At 32.1% G+C, this 18717-nt stretch overlaps 1 protein-coding gene across 3 annotated transcripts in view; it reads right to left on the bottom strand.

The window, feature by feature from the left end:
- The window catches only part of LOC129946829 (NAD(+) hydrolase sarm1), a 130334-nt gene that overhangs the window by 89438 nt on the left and 22179 nt on the right, over positions 1–18717 (bottom strand). The gene's annotated exons all lie outside the window — the stretch shown is intronic.

The raw sequence follows: 18717 nt of genomic DNA, 5'->3' as shown, positions 1-18717 counted from the left end.
CGTCAAAGGTTTATCCCTAATGGAGACCGACGACTCAATCGACAAAGCTCTTCCCAGTGAGGAAGAAGATGAACTATTAGGTTCCTCTTCGTCTGATCTGGATGAGCTGGATTTAACAGTGGTGGAGGTTGATCTGCCTATTTGTAGCCAAAATGCTGCAAATACTACAGATTAACCTCCAACACTCTAAAACGGCTTCGGCCTCCCTTCTTCTCCGCCTGACAAAAACTGGAGAAGATGTCGTTCTCATCCAAGAACCTTGGATTGTGAAATCCCTAGTTCGAGGATTGAGAACTCCTGGCTACTACATACTATATGTAACAGGAAAAGGTAACCCAAGGTCCTGCATACTAGTAAAACGTAATCTAAATGTATTTTTACTCCCCCATTTCAGTGATAAAGACGTCACCACAGCCAGTATGGTAATAGACAACCATACCTACTGGCTGGTATCAGCATATTTGGGCCACGACCACCAGGGTCCACTGCCTGGTACCATTCTTGAGAAGACGGTCGCTGAATCAACAAGACAGAAAACAAACCTAATTATCGGTTGTGATGCCAATGCGCACCATACTACATGGGGTAGTACCGATATTAATAACAGAGGTGAGTCTCTTTTTGATTATATTCTAACAAGTAATCTGGTAGTAAGTAATGTAGGTAGTGAACCAACCTTCGTCACAAAAAATCGACAAGAAGTTTTAGATCTAACTCTTGTCTCGTTAAATCTCTCAAATAAAATATTGAATTGGAGAGTATCAAAGGAGAACTCGTTCTCCGACCATAGATACATCCAATTCTCACTTATTGAAGAGACCCCAAAACCGATCCAATTCCGAAACTATAGGAAAACAGATTGGCCAAAATATAGGGCGACTTTGAAAAATCTGATTAAACCAGAACTTTCGGATCCGCCCTTGTGCGCTCCTGAACTCGATCAAAAGGTCGATGAACTTACAGCAGCCCTCAATAAAGCCATGGAAACTGCCTGCCCCCTCACAACAGTGCGAGGAAAGAAGAAACCATATTGGTGGGCTGCTGAACTAGATATACTCAGGAGAGGTTGTAGAAGGCTTTTCAATCAAGCGAAAAAGACTAGACATCCCCAAGATTGGGATTCCTATAAAGAATCTCTCAAAAAGTATAAACTAGAATTGAGAATAGCCAAAAGATCCTTATGGAGATCCTTCTGTAACTCAATAGAAGAATCCGCGGAGGCATCAAGGATAAGGAAGATTCTCTCCACAAGTCCAACCATGCCTAGTTGTCTTAAAAAATCAGATGGTACATGGACTAACTCTTGCGAAGAAACGCTAAACCTGCTACTAGACACCCACTTCCCAGATAGCTCCCAATCCGTTAATACAACATACAGTCCTGGGTCGGGTATTAACTTAATTTTTCCTCAAGGTCTGGTTACAAAAGAAAAATTGACATGGGCTCTGAATAGTTTCAAACCTTACAAATCTCCAGGTCCAGATCAAATCATACCAGCTGAGCTACAATATACCATTGATATAACTTCGCCCATCATTGAGATGATCTTTAAAAGTTGTATAGATCTGGTCTATATACCTCGGCGCTGGAGAGATGTAAAGGTAGTTTTCATTCCCAAGGCGGGAAAATGCTCTCATGTCAACCCTAAGGACCTAAGACCTATTAGCCTATCATCTTTCATTCTCAAAACTCTGGAACGATTGATCGATATCCATATACGTAACAACATTGAGAAGAGACTATCAATGTCTCAGCATGCTTACTGCAAAGGGAAATCGGTAGAAACAGCCTTGCACACTCTGGTAAGAACTATCGAATACTCCCTAGATAAAAAGGAATACACTATGGTGGCCTTCTTGGATATTGAGGGCGCTTTCAACAACGTTGACACATCTGCTATCACTTCTGCTATGACGACCTTAAACGTCGAATACTCAATCTGTGAGTTGATTAATCTAATGCTAAAAAGCAGGATCATCAACTCCAGTTTGGGAGATTTTTGCACAAAAAGGTCTGTCAGTAGAGGCACTCCGCAAGGAGGTGTTCTGTCCCCTCTCCTGTGGAACATAGTGGTTAACCAACTACTAATATCCCTTGAGCGGGATGGCTACAGAGTGGTTGCGTATGCCGATGATGTTGCTATCGCTGTCACAGGGGAACATCCTAATACACTGAGAGACCTCCTCCAAAATGCACTCAATATGCTCACTAGATGGGCTGATAACTGCGGACTTAGTATTAATCCTCAAAAAACAGACCTCGTCCTTTTCACACGGAAATACAAGATCCCAGTAATTGTACCTCCTTCGATAAAAGGTATACCACTAATTTTTACCAATGAAGCCAAATACCTTGGTCTGATATTGGACAAAAAATTAAGTTGGAAATCCAATATAAAGGAAAGAGTTAAAAAAGCTACAGTAGCTCTTTTCCTTTGCAAGAAAGCTATAGGAAGCAAATGGGGTTTTCAACCTCGCATAACCTACTGGCTATACACATCGGTCATCCGACCAATACTTATGTACGGGGTTGCAGTATGGTGGACTGCACTGGAGAAAGTCACATACTGCGACATACTCAGCAGAGTTCAGCGCACTGCATGTCTCTGCATAAGCGGGGCATTGAGAACCACACCCTCAGCAGCGTTAGACACTCTCCTCCATCTGACACCCCTCGACATCTTCAGTAAACAAGTGGCAGCGAGTACAGCGATAAGACTCGACGCCTCATCTCAATGGACCAACAACAATGTGGGACACTCTATCATTTTGAACCTCTTTGGTTCTATACCAAAGTACATAGACTACACTATACCTAAACCCCTATTTGGAAAAAACTTCCAGATATCCATTCCATCCAGAGATGAATGGGAGGACAAAAAACTCCTGGATAACAAAAGTATTCATTTTTATACAGATGGATCTAAGACAAATGAGGGAGTTGGTGGTGGCGTGTACTCAGAAAAGCTTAATCTAAGCATCTCATTCCGCCTCCCTAATCATTGTAGCGTTTTTCAAGCGGAAATTTTGGCGATCAAAGAGGTTCTCTCCTGGCTAAGAGAAAACGTGATATCAACTTCTGATATCCGCATCTTCTCTGACAGTCAAGCTGCTATCAAATCCCTTGACGGTGTCTCGACCAAATCTTTGACGGCCCTCGATTGTCGATCGTCTCTTATGGAGATGGCGCAGCAATTTAACATTCACCTCTGTTGGGTGCCGGGCCACAGAGACATCACAGGTAATTGTAGAGCCGATGAACTCGCTAATAATGGAACCGTCAAACCTATTTCACCTGAAAGGGAGAAGATAGGTATACCGATAGCTACATGTAAACTTATGCTAAAAGAAACAGCTTTTGCGATAGCAAATTCTAGGTGGCACAACTTACCAACATGCGCAGCCACAAAACTCATATGGCCTTCACTGGACCTAAAGCGCTCTAAAGACTTGTTATCTCAAAGCAGACTTCATATTAGCTCCCTAATAGGTGTCCTTACAGGACACTGTCTTATAGGCAGACACGCAATACGACTAGGCGTAGCCTCAAATGACTTCTGTAGGAGCTGCATGGACGAAGAAGAAGAGGAAACAATCTCTCATCTCTTATGCACCTGCCCTGCTCTTTCAATCAAGCGCAAACTTCATCTGGGGGACTACTCTTTTGATAATCCCAGCGAACTAGCTAAAAAGGATATTAAATATCTTCTTCGCTTTATAAAAAGCTCAAAATGGTTCTACTAGTTAGAAGTAATTCTCTAGATTCATGTGGTATCACAATGGGCCTTTCTCTTGGCCTAAGTGTGTGGATTATAAATCCGCAGCCACGTTAACCTAACCTAACCTAACCTATGGGCAGACTTATGGACTTTCTATTGTTAGAAATAAGAACTGTTTTAAGAACCTTTGTTTTTTTTTCAAAAAATATTGGACATAAAAATGAAAAAGTTAGTTTCTTTACATTATTTTAACCATAAGAATTTCTTCACATCAAAACTTCAATCTTCTTACCAAAAGCTCTAAGTTTAAATTTGATTCCAAGTTATAATTTTCGTCTCAATTCTTCTTGTGAAATTGAATCAGGGTTGACTCATAATCTATTTGGTTGTATTTTAATTTCCATTTTTAATACTTTTTTTCGATAAAACTTCCAGCTTTGCTATAGATAGTTTCTATTTCTGGGAATTTTAGTTGTTTTATAATTAAATTCCTATTTCAATATATGAGTGCAACCTCAAGTATCCAAGCCAAATAGATGTGACGTTAACTGGTAGAAGTAGACGTTAACCTTTTAACAACTACCTTCTGTAGATTTGCAATAATTAAAACCGTAAAGTATTGTAAAAGACTCTTAAAATTCCAAACGCTGAATCATTCAGCCAAAGCCAGACGGATCCGGTAATTCATCTCCATTAAAGTGACCCCCATCATCGTTCGTGTCGTCGTGTTTTTTTTAAATTTTTTAAACAAACTATAGAAAGTTCAAGTGATCGTGAATAAAAGAGTTGATAAGAAAACACTGTCAACGGCACGTCGAATACGTCGCGGTCGGTCGCCAATAAGTGAAAAGGAGAGAGAAAAATGGAATTTATGGTGAATGTGGTGCCTATTGAAGAATTCGCATTGCTCCAGCAATTGGCAGATGACTAAACATAGAGACATTTTTCTCACGGTACCCCTAAGGCAGAGTTGCATCCTGCACAGCACATTGCACAACCGTGAGAGATCCCAGAATCAAGGCTATCTTTTTTCTCTCTTTTTTACCTTGAATACGTTTCTTTTAAAAGATTTATCTTACCAACACCTTGATTTGCTTCGAGTGGTAGAGGTAAGACGTCTCAGCATTACCATCGTCAATCATTTTTGGATTCAGGATGACTAAGAGAGTTTATTTTTTCTTTGGATTTTGTTTTTAGGAGAAATTTAGATTTAACCATTTTTGGTCAATAGTTTGAGAATATTTTTTTGGATGATCTGATCGCGTAGGTTGAAAAAGACAGGTAGTAAAATAATGTGTTATGCGTCACGGATTCCCTGAACTTGAGATCAAGTATATTACTTTTGTTGGTTCTTGTTTTGGTTAATCGGATTTTAAATTAATGAAGATGTTTGTTTAATTGAAAATGAATCTAACAAGATTTGTATTGTTTTTAATTATGATATCAAAACAGTGTCATAAATTTTGGCAACAAACATTTAACTTTATGGTTATAGCTTTGAAACTGGAAAAAAACTCACAATGGAAATTTTGGAATTTAGAAATAAATTGGAACTGTAGCTTAGTCTGAAATTTTTTAAACTAATTCTTTGAGTATTGATTATTGTTTTCCAAGGAGTAGAAAACGATGAATATGTCCGTCTAATGTCACTTTCTCCACTTAATTATCTTCCCAAAGGAATTCATTGTAATGGGTCCGATTTGTTTAATTGAAAATATTGACATTTTTCGACGTTTCAAGTTCACTAGAGTCGAATTATTTTTTTTAGGAAGATTCCTGCGTGTGGGTGTGTACGTACGTTAGTACGTCCGCTCGTCTGAACGCTGGGTAGTTTTTTTTTTTGTCTACCATAGCTCAAGAACCAGGAGAGATATCGACTTGAAATAAATTTTGTTATACCGATAATGATGCAGAATTATGCAGAAAGGGCTCTCAAGAAAATTGCGTGGACGGTTCTTTTAATAGCAGTTTAAAAAAATGCAAATTTTAGTTAAATCTAACTCACGAACCAACGACGCTAGAGAATTGAATTAAATTTTATATTACATATTTTACCGTGATACGAAAAAAAATCCACTTTAAGATTTTTTTTTTAAATAAAAACATCTGAAAAAAAATTTGTCACCTCGAAAATTTTACGAATAAAAAATGATTTTATCTCCAAAACAATTTTGAGCAACGAAAATTAACGTTTTTAACATCTGGTTAAATTTTTAGGAAAATCGACTAACCATTTTTTTTATAAAAAATAAAACCCGAATTTCGACTCAAATATCTTTTCAAAAATTTAAGATTCGAAACAATTTTGAGAAAAATCGATTTGACAGTTTTTTTACAAAAAATAAAAACTTAAGAAAAAAATTAATAAAAGTTGGTAAAAATCGATTTTCGGCAAAATTATCTTTTCAAAAATTTGAGATATTTGGCTTCCAATGAATTTTATTTGTTATGAAATATCGTTTTAAACATTCGGACAAAATTTGAGCAAAATCGAATTGACGGTTTGTTTACAAAAAATAAAACCTTCAAACTCTTTAACTTCTTTTTTTTTTATAAATATCCAACAGTCTGTTTTTTCATATAAAAATAAAATCTACAAAAAATATTACGTAAATTTGGTAAAAATTGGTGTTCGGTTCTCGATATCTCTCAAACTAATTTCACTCATCCAATTTGTAAAAATTTATGAAACGCTACTAAAATTGGTAAAAATTCTTTTTCTACTAAAAATCTATTTAACAAAACTAGATTTTCAAACTAAACTACTTTTTATATGAAAAATGTTGTTGGTAATTTTCAAATTTTTAAGAATAATTCAACTGACAACTTTTTTAACAAAACACGAAACCTACATACTTTTAAGCAAGACAAATAACAGACGGGATGGGAAGTTATCAGTTTTGGTCACATCCCAGCCTCTTTTTTATATCTTGTGTTTCAACCGTATTTACATAGCTAACATCGGCCACACTTTTAATAACAAAGATTGGTTCTTTAGCCGAACAACGTGAATGTGGAAACCAAATACAAAAACCTTTGAAAAGTAAATTTTTTCTTTCCGCTGGTCATCTTCTTCGTGGAAATGTTTGAGCTTGAGTACGAATTGAGATCACAAGACAGAGATTGGTGGAAAATGAAAAACGTTTTGAGTTTTATTTTAAATAACCCGCTATTGTAACAGCTGTCATTTTTCAAAATTTCGTTTTGAACAAAAAATGCTTCAGCAATGAATTGGAATGTTCCTAATTCTCCAAACAAATAGCGAATATTTGGCACTCACTGCTTGCAAATTCTTCGTTTTTCGAGAAAATGTTTCGGACCCTGTTATTTCAGCAATTGATGATGACAATTGGCCGCCATGATCTTGTGACCTGATACTTTTAGACTTTTTTCGTTATATAATTTAGTTTGAATAGGATATGCTGCAACTATAGCCGTGGCATATGAATGATATTGTATCCTATTGTTAACAGCATACTTTTCCTTTTATAATAAAATGAACATTCATTGATTTCTCCTTTCCAAACATCGTAGTAGCTGCAATTCTATATATTTAGCATCAAAACGCTGCATACATTGTAGGTGACGAGGTAAATATTGCTTGTGACCTGCATTTAACTTGCTAAAGAAAACTCAGAAATGTCGATTTGCTGTCAATAAGTTGAGTTTTACATTGACAGTAGTCAACCTGGTTTAATTTAAGATTTACTTTGGTCTCTCATCCATATTAGAGCAAGTTCTGAAATCATTTGTCTTTTGAAAATTTCCTGAATTTTTGGCATTGGAAATGTTGACCAGATTCAGTTTTTAGCCAACAATTGATCGAAGATAACGACAATTTTAAACTCAGAAAAAATGATCATTCTTGGAACATCTAATTCAAAAATTTAAAATAAGGGAGCAGTTAACGACATCACAGTTTCATAGGAGCTAGTTTCTTTTAAAGAGGAGGGACAGAACATTGATCATCACAGTTTTGTGATAAGGATTTGACCATAAAATCAATTTCATTTCTGACTTTCCAACATTTCAACAAAAAGCCTACATCAATGTAAGCAGTAGGTTTTAAAACTCGATTTTGTTGTATAATACTACTTCCATTATTTGATCTTAAGCAACACCATTGCACCTTTGTATATAAATAATGAAATTTTCAAAATTGTTCACATTCCAATTTTATCTTACTTCATCATTATAAGGCAGTGATATCATCAAAATAAGACAGAGTAAAATTTTGTTGACACTTTTAATATAAGCTCATCTTTTCCATAAAATTTCTTAGAAAATTTCACATTCATTTCATCGCTTCGCTTTGCTCGTCGTAGTCGTTATCATAGCAATAAAGTCATAAGATACACTTTATTGTTCAAATAAACTTTAGCTTGTGTTGTTAACAAGTTCATTCTCACTTCATTTGATTATTCATTTAATTATACTGAGCTATATAACCAATTGGTATTTAATCTGGTGTTCAATTTTCACAACCACACAATATATACAAAAATACATAAAATTCTATAACCAAAAATTTGACATTTTCAGGTCGTGGACATTTAAGTACCGTTATAATATAGATAAAATTAATATTTTTGACAATATAGGAGTATTTTATCTTTGAAGTTCTAAAATTTGAAACACTTAACCAAAATTGCAATTATAAGATAAACAAAAATAAAAATTGCAATAAAAACTTGATTCATTCTTAATTAAAATTTATGTTAAGACTTTATGTGTCTGTTTTATGGGAAATGTGACAAGTCTTAAGATAATATTTTATATAGCTTGAAGGCTCGGTTAGATAATTTGTGTTTCTTATTTTGGATTTGCTTGATTGTACGAGTTCTTTAGTTACCTACTTAGCATGCTATTTTATTAATTAATGACAGTGAGGTGTCGTTTTCAGCGGAAATCTCTGTGTGCATTTAGATTTTTTGTTGGAATATTCTTAATGTTTCTTTTATTATTAGTATTATAAATAGATTTGTATGAGGTTTTGCGGGGTTGACCTTTATTTGTATTTCATATTTCCAAACAAAAATATTGACCATCAGTTTGATCATTGAGTGGTTGCTTTGGCAGACATAAGTGGGTGTGACAAAAAAGTTGGAAGTTAAAGTGTAAACAAATATGATTAATGTTATATTCGTTTTTTAAACACATGTAGGTTTGCACTTTGATTCGAATAACAAGCATCATCAGAGTGTGGTTAAAATATTGCTGTTATTCATAATTTAATCAACTAAATGGGGAAGTAGGAGCATTAATATAAAACAAAACGTAATTCAACTACAACTAATAAACTCTGGTGTTATTCCACAATCATGGAAAATTGCAACCCTTATTTCCATTCCCAACCAAAAACAAAACCCTTTTTTTACTAATAGTTATAGACCTATATCGCTTCTAACGTGCACGAGTAAATTGTTTCAAAGATACTATTTTGGTTAAAAGAGAAAAACAATTTCATTGCTCTCAATCAAGTCGCGTTTAAACACGGCCGTAGTAGAATTAACCCATCACTACACATTGACATCCCAATCTTATCCACTGATTTTGCAAAAGCCTTCGACCGTATAAGCATCCGTATTGTGTTGAACAAAATAACATAAAGGAAAATTGGCCAAATACATTCAATATTGTAAAATCCTTTTTCACGAATCGTAAATAAGACCAGACATCTACAATAGGGTGATTCATTTCCGCAAAAAAATTTTTTTTCTCGGCGCTCAAGCAAAATATTAATCTACCTGTAGAAAAAAAAATTTTCACCAAGGTAGAGCTCTTAATATCAATTTTAAGTACTTGCAGTTTAAATTTAAAGTTTTCCCATTTAAAATACATGTAAAAAAATATTTTTTTTTTTTTCAAATTTCTAATGCTCGCCCGCTTTTTACAATATTGTGAATCGGTTTTATGGACCTTATAGGAAATTTTACGCTCTTTAAAATTGTCCTTATGTTTTTTTGTGTAACTCGTAGTGGTTCGCCAGTAGGAGTCATCAAAGTTCAATTTTTTGAATGAACATTTTTTTTTTGCAATTTTTTTCAACAATTCGCAAAAAATAGTGAAAAAAAGAGCTGAATCGTAAAAAAAGTCTTTTAACAAATATTTGATGAATTTACGGCCATTTTTATAATTAGATACACTGAAAAATATTAAGAACAATTAAAACACGACACTATTAAACACAAGTAACGGCAGAAATTTTATATTATGATAGTAATTTGAATAAAGTTTATTAAAAACTTGGTTTATTTTGTTAGAATATTAGCGTTACTTTGTTGTCGGACTAATCACTTAATACAACAAACAATAAATTTTGGGGTTAAGTATAACATAAAGCATCAAACCCGTTTACAAAGACAATAGAGTCGCTAACGTCATACTAATTAACTAGAGCAATCATAAAATTGTAACAAATGCTTTCCCAATCAAATAATTATCATTATTTTTTTACTTTTGTTAAAATATGCCATCACAATATTATTTAATGCAATTATTCAAATAGCAATTTCTACTTATACAACATTGAAGCAAATAAAGTTGACAATAAAAACAATTTACTTTTTCGTTAATTTAAGAATTTTGCTCAAAAAATTGAATAACCTTCATTTATATTTGTTGCTATATTACGGAAATGTTGAAAAATTGCAGAATCTAAGTTGCAATTGTATATTTGTTGTTTTTTTATAAACTAATGTGTTTTTTTTTTATATTTAGTATAAGTCAAAAATCATTATAACTCTGGAAAAGTTTTTGTTGTAGAGAATTATATCGATAGTATACTATTATAAATAAGAAAAATTAATTTAAATAGCATAATTGGTTAATATTTATCAATTACTTACGTTTTAAGATATAAAAATGGCCGTAAATTCATCACATATTTGTTAAAAGAATTTTTTTACGATTCAGCTCTTTTTTTCACTATTTTTTGCGAATTGTTGAAAAAAATTGCAAAAAAAAATGTTCATTCAAAAAATTGAACTTTGATGACTCCTACTGGCGAACTACTAAGAGTTATACAAAAAAACATAAGGACAATTTTAAAGAGCGTAAAATTTCCTATAAAGTCCATAAAACCGATTCACAATATTGTAAAAAGCGGGCGAGCATTAGAAATTTGAAAAAAAAAAATATTTTTTTACATGTATTTTGAATGGGAAAACTTTAACTTTAAACTGCAAGTACTTAAAATTGATATTAAGAGCTCTACCTTGGTGAAAATTTTTTTTTCTACAGGTAGATTAATATTTTGCTTGAGCGCCGAGAAAAATTTTTTTTTTGCGGAAATGAATCACCCTAATCTACAACCTGAGTAGTGGTATACCTCAAGGATCACCTCTATCTGTTGATTTCTTTATTATAGCCTGCAATGATAAAAGTTATATAATTTTGCAATCCACGAACATTGATCACATCCTGTACGCTGACGATCCCTAAATTCTTTCAAAGTTTAAAGAAAACTTTCGAACGAAAATTCCTTCAAAGCAATACTTGGACGAATAAACGCCTGGTGCGTCCAATCTAGTTCTAAAGTTTCTTTGAACCAAAGCAAACACTTACACATTTGTAGAAAACATACATGTTGTTGTCTTATTACTAACATAAAAAATATTATTATTCCTTCTGTTAATAAATTAAGTATATTAGGTATTGTATTTGATTGTTATATATAATATAATAAGATATTTAGCATCAACAAATATTTTGACTAATACGAACTCAATGATCAATATTAAAAACGTCATAATATAATCAAAAATTGATTATGGTATTGTTCAAATGTGCAAAATCTAACATCCAACCTGTTTAATCAGCATATCACGTCGCAATCAGAGCCTCAAAGCTTTTCAAACAACTCCTTTAAAAAAGATCTTAGCTGAGGGAAGAAAGAAAAAAAGCCTTTCATTAAGACTTGAAGGAAAAATACTTGAATCCTTTTTGACTCTACAAAAATCCTTAAACGCTCAAAGACAACAAAAAAACATCAGCCCTATACATAAATTTGATGTTTACAAAAAAATCTGCATTTAACCAAAAATTTAAAAAGAGGCTGTGATGCGACCCACACTAGTAACTGGTAAAGTGAGCAGGTTTTCCTGTTGGGTTGAAAAAGTTGTGAAATGAATTATTCTTACAAATTTTAAAATAACCAAAAATATTTTTCATATCAAGAAACAGTTAAGTTTGAAAATCTAGTTTTGTTAAATAGATTTTTTACAAATTGGATGAGTGAAATTAATTTGAGAGATATCAAGAACCGAACATCAATTTATACCAATTTTACTTACTATTTTGTAGATGTAGATTTTATTTTTTCTGAAAAAACCGACTGTTGGATTTTTATAAAAAACTACTGAATATCGAAAACAATATTTTCTGTGAAACAAAAAAGTTTAAAGACAACATTTTTAATTTTTGAAAAGCATTTGAGTCGAAAATCAATTTTTACCAACTTTCGTAATTTGTTTTTTAAAGTTTTTATTTTTTAGAAAACAAACTATCCATTCAGTTTTTCTCAAAATTTTACCGGATGTTGAAAACAATATATCTTATAAGATAAAATAAGTTTGAAGCCATAATCTCAAGTTTTTGAAGAGTCGAAATTCAATTTTTACCAACTTTGAGTAATGTTTTTTTAGGTTTTTATTTTTTATAAAAAAAACTGTTAATTCGATTTTTCTCAAAATTCTACCAGACGTCGAAAACGTTATTTTCGTTGCACAAAATTGTTTTGGAGATAAAATCCTTTTGTATTGGTATAATATGAGGTGAAACATTTTTTTGTCAGTTGTTTTGATTTATAAAAAAACCGTTGATTTGATTTTTTTTTAAACATGTACTTGTTTGGTATCACGTTTCAATATATAATATAAAATTTAATTCAAATCTCTAGCGTCATTGCTAAGTGAGATATTTAGGGTTAATACAAATTTGCACTTTTTTTTAAACCGCTATGGTAAAAAAATTATCTGTATACAAAATATATTTGGATATCTCTTTTTGTTCTTGAGCTATGGACGAAGAAAAAAACGTGGACAACGAACGTACGTACACAGGCACACACAGACATCTTTCTAAAAATCTTTTATTTCGACTCTAGGGACCTTGAAACGTCGATAAATGTCAAAATTTTCAATTTGAAAAATCGGACCCATTACAATAACTTCCTTCCCTTCTTGTTTATTAACGAAGGAATCCATCGACCCTGCTTCGCTAGATTTAAAATTGATTCAACTCCAAAAGAGATATATCTTTATCCATTTTCTTGAATTATTGAATCCTTTCATCCGTCACAATTGGAATATCCTTTTTACCGATGGTTCTTAGTTTGAGGAAGGTACCTCTTTCGCAATCGTTGACTCAAACAATAATCTAATTTCTTCAGGAAAGCTACCGCCGTTTTTCTTTGCATTCTCAGCCGAAGCCTAAGCTGTTTTAAAAGGCACGCAATTCGCCTGCAAATCTAAGAAAAAAATAGTGATATGCACGGAAAGTCTTTGAACGTCAAAAACGCCAACAATCATTCATCCTACATCGACAAAATAAGATATTTGTAATAAACTTAAAATCTTCTTTTGGTTCCTTCTGAACAAAACATACAAAATATTTTTAAAATTTTAAATCTTTTAAATAAAAATATATTAGAGTTTATTAAAAATCTACTCGAGGAAGGTCGGAATAAGTCAGACTACTTTTATCATTTCAGCTAGAAGCCTTGGTAGTTACTAGCTGTTAAGTATTGTTGTGTACATTTATGTATAGTTCAATAAATAATAATATAAAACAGGAAAAGATGACTTAAGAATTTTACTACACCTGTGTTGCTCATTGTTTGAAGCATTATTTCCATGTTTAGAATGTAACGAAGACTTAAATGTTAAAAAGTTCTTTTTTACTTTTGTATGTATTTTTTGTTCAAAGTGCAACTTAATTAAATTTCTTTTTCTAAGGATAAACTGTTGTTAAATCTTTCACAATTAGCGCCTGCTCCTTCCAAGACACAGACAAATTCTGTCGTTCTCTTGCACACTTTATAAATATATTTTTTTCACGTAGATTTTCTTCCATATTTTGGATTCCGGTTTTTGAAAGTATGATGGACGGTCTTTCTACTGAACAAGAATGGGGCTGCTAAAGCCATGTGTGTTAAACTCAAGTCACTAATATCAACTCATCATCGATATCAACATCTCAAAATTTTACAATTTATAGCCCGAAAATAATTCGGCACAAAGATCTCAAACAATTCAATTACAAGGTCCAATTGATTTAGGAAGTAAAGGCAGGTAATAATAATACTGTATTGAGCCTTGGAACAGCTGTAAGTGGACAAGGTATGTGAATAATGATTTTTTCTGTGCTTTTTATACGTCTTCGTTGAGTAACTAAATTACCACAATGTAAGCTGGGAAACTCTACACGTTTATATCAAATAGCCATTGCATCCAGTGAGAGCTGTATGAAATAACATTTTGGTCAATTATAGGTGTATGAAAAGTTTTTAAGAACCGAACTTTAAGCCCATAATTTTGCAAAAATATTTAGAACCTGATACAAATTCGACTGTAGCCCTTTCGATTCTAGTATTTTCACTTGGATTTTTTGTTTTATGTACATATAGCAAGAAACTTATATTGATTGTGATCCAACATAAAAACCATTAATAGAACAAGTTTTTGTACTTATGTATGTACTTTCACAAACAACATCCTAATTTTACAATAAATAATAACAAATTATTACATAAACCTAATTAAAAGTTTTTCAGTGGATAATTAGATACTGCTTCCACGGATACAAATTAAAAAAATCTATTAACAAGAAGAATCGCCATTTTCAAAGTTAACATTTGTAAGCCTTTGTTTATGTCTAGAAAATTGGCTATTAGAACGAGATAGAAAATAATTCTGTGCTCTTTTCTATTTGTTTTGTTATATTATCACCGTTGAGTAACAATTCTCTCTCATTATTTTTAAAATAACAATGAATCAAATTTGAGCTGCAAAATAAACTGATTTGTTAAATCCACACCGACAAAATACAAAACGAGGTCAACAGAAAACCAATTTAACGGTATTGCGAGTATAATGACACTCATCATCGTCATCAGTCAAGGTCAAATAAAAACACCGGATTCAAATGTCGTATTACACAGACACTCTATTTGTCACTACCTACCTAATTTTTATGTACCTCCATTGATATAAATTATAGATAGTAATCAATCCAATTTGATTAATGATTCAAAATCAGCATCACATCAAATTATTAATAACAAGCAATAAAACAGTAGGCGAAAAATGGTTTGAAAATAAAAATAAAAGTTTTTCTCACCTTGTGCTTTGAATGTTCATTGACTTCTGGCACAGTCTCGACTTGAACTGATCTTATAACTTCCGCTTTACCACCACCATTTGATTCGTTTCTTTTGTCTTTTGATGATATAGTTAATGTTTTTTTACACCACAACCCATGCATGTTTCCCATGCTATTGAAATTTATAAAAATTAAATTACTTATGATTTAACAATATTAAGCGAAACAAATTTAAAACACATTTTTTTGTGCGCCCATAACTTCAAAACTACCAACGACAAACGAAACAAACAAAATATCAACAACGGCAGCCAGCAGCGGTGTCGAAAGTTGATGTCATCATGAAAATTTAGCCCGCACCCAAAGCCTGTTTGAATTAGACGGAATACTAAATGGTATTATAGATGGATAAAATATGTAAACCTCAACTGAGGACGCTATATCAATATTATAGACTCTCAAAGCTTAACTTTGAGCTTAAACGTGACACGACCGAAACCGATGCGACAACGTTAAGTAAATCGACCAAGTCACGCTATTATATCAAAAGAATTTCAAAAACTGTTTTTCCATCCCCCAAACACCTTCAAATACAACTCAACAGCTACTGACTGAATTCAAATTAAAATTAAAATTAAAAGCCATAGATAGATACTTTGTCTTTTTTACATTTTCATAGATAGATAGACGTGGATAAATATTTCTGCGGTTTAGTTTAATTCAAAAATTGATTTATCCATTAGAAGAGTGGAAAAAATACTAATAACTTTATTTTCATTTAAAAAATTTAGCTATACACGAATTGGCATGTGGAGAGATGTCAAGAGAGGGTGAGGCCAAGTTATCGTGTCTTGTTTTAAGCTTGTTGTGCTATATGAAGATGTCTATCTAGACTTCTTTTTCTAATGTTCTGAAATTTGTTGTATTTAATTTTGTCTTGAAAAAATAAAAAAGACAACAAACCAACAGAGCCGGCATTCTGACTGAACGTTAATGGAATTTGTGTTGTGACTGACGGAATTCCTTCATACAAAAATGATATCCATGATGGTTTATATACGTAAAAGAATCATATACAAAATGAAGACAGCACGCTTTTAAAATGCTTGGGATTTTTGTTTTAGCCTTCATAATGAAGAATCGATTAATTTTTAGCAGAAATAATCTTTGCAATGTGTGATTTTAAAATAGATTCAATTAATTTCTTAAAATATAATAATAATTTAATTCAATCTGCAAAGGAATTAGAATATTATTATTGAAAAATTGTATATTTATGTATAGAAGTAAAAACCAGTTTGATTTGTTGAATGAACTAATTGAATAGCAGATATTCATTTAATTCAAGATGATTCTAGAAGATAATGTTGTCCTCTTAGATGTTTCGTTATTAAATAATGCGTGTTGAATTCTATTTAAATTTTTAAATTTCAAAGAAAAAATATTTTTCTGTTGGTCTGGTATAATTCTAAAGGGTGTCCCAAAATAAGCTCGATAATTGAACTTACTCGAGAAGCAACACTCATATAAGAAATACTATAGCTCATGAGAAACTCAAAGAAAATATTTCCGAAGTTTTAAAAACAAATAAAAAATAAGTTTCTTGAAATTCAACTTTCTTGCATCGTACCGGTGTTGCACTGTACGTAATTTTGACAGCTGACAGATTATGGTTAGTACACAGATAGTGTTATTACTCATGTACACTTTGATTCCAATAACATGCATCATCAGAGTGTGGTGAAAATATTGCTTCTATTCACAATTTTCATTCAAAACTATGCAATGAACGTTACAACACCTTAATCAACTAAATGAGGAAATAAGAACATTAGTATAAAACAGTAAAAGATGATTTGAGAATTTTAACTACACTGTCAACTTTTTTACTTGCGACATATAGGAACTATATAGCAATTTTTGCATTCGTAAATAAATTCGAACTCGATATTTTAATCAACATGATATTATGATGGCATTCCATGTGGTCTGTCCTGTCTGTTGGCCCACGTCCCTACAGCCTAAATCATTGGTTCGATTGAGTTCAAACTTGGAAGTTAAGGTTTATCTATCTATCTTTATTCGTTTTAGACACTTACCTAACTTCACAACCAATAGACTTTCGCTTTACAATTTAAACTAACATGCTTTTCCTCTTTTCCATCCTGGTTCTTCCCAAGGAAAAAGCTTTAAACGAACTAGGTAAATACACAAACAATTGTTTTAGTTAATTATGCTTACAAGTATTTTTCATTTCCGGTATGAGTTGTCCTAGGATAAGTTTTGTCTTGGGATGAAACTATCTTACCGACAAAAAATGGTGTGTATTCGATAAGTTCATTCCAATACACAAACCATTCCCCTTAACATAATATTTCCCGAGTATTTCATGTTTTTGTTATAATAAAAAGTTAAGTTTGTTCAACAAATTATAAATTAATATTCAATAAAATACAATTTGCATAGTCTACGGAAAATTTTCTTTGTTTTGACACCCTATTTGTTTAAATGATGTATATGATCATGATTTCTATGATAGATCGGGCTATCTACTGGACAAGGATGGGTCTTAGCTAAAGTATTACACAAATAACGTTGTTCTTTTCATTTCATCGAAAAAGTTAAGACGCATGAATGTGTGAAAGCCATCAGTTAGAAATTCAAGGCCAGAATATAGATTGATAGATATAAGTAATACAAGTCAACTGAATCAATTGGTGATAATTTAAATAGTAGATTTCAAAAACAAGCCGTTTAAAGGTTTATTTTAAAGAATTGATTTGTAAGTATTTTGGAGAGTTGTTCGGAACAGTGACGGCGAAAATTTGACTTCTTTTGGTATATTTTATTCAATGAACAATGAAAAAAAAAAATGTATTGTAAAATTTTTTGAATAATTTATTCCATATGCAATAAAACTTGTCTGTCAGCTGTGAAATTTTTTTTCCAAATCATTAACAAAACTGGGTTTTGAAGTCATTAACAAAACTGTTATTTTAATATTATTATCTTTCGTTCTTAATGGCTGCGTTTAATCTCGTGTTAGATAGGATATCTTGGATAGGTGTATTTTTAGATACCTTATTGAACGAGTTGGATAGCTTAATTGAGATAGCTGTCAAAAAATAAAAATAATGTTCAGCTGTTTATAAAATGCAGAGAAACATTTAAGCTTCGAAGTCAAAATTGTAGTAAGATAAAACATTTAATGGATAATTTAACTGATTCGTCAGACGATGATGAATTGATAGGTGCGTAACAATTAAATAAATATGTTAAATTTACTCTTAGCTCAATTGGAATTTTATACGATTAATAATTTACTTGCGAAATCTCAGGTTTTAAACGGCTAATATTTAACATAAAACTACCCTAACAGAAAATAGATCATAACTACCTTCTCAAATTCAGAGGCAAATAAATTCTTCGTTTATTATGTATAAAATATCCTCAAAAACAACTTCAACTAACATCTTTTATCTTTTTGTTTACCAACAAATACAAAAAGCTGAAATCAATTTTCAAGTTTCTTGAAATTGAACCATGTGTTGATTCAGCTGTTCTGTGAGATACCTACATACCCCAGAAATTCTGGATACCTTTGGATTCCTTTTTTGACATCACAGCTGTTTTTGATCAGCTGTTATTTTACACGTAAAATAATTTCAACAAGGTAT

The sequence above is a fragment of the Eupeodes corollae genome, chromosome 2, assembly GCF_945859685.1.
Source record: "Eupeodes corollae chromosome 2, idEupCoro1.1, whole genome shotgun sequence".
Taxonomy (NCBI): Eukaryota; Metazoa; Arthropoda; class Insecta; order Diptera; family Syrphidae; genus Eupeodes; species Eupeodes corollae.
The sequence above is the reverse complement of the archived record's forward strand: the minus strand, read 5'-3'. Positions and strand labels throughout refer to the sequence as shown.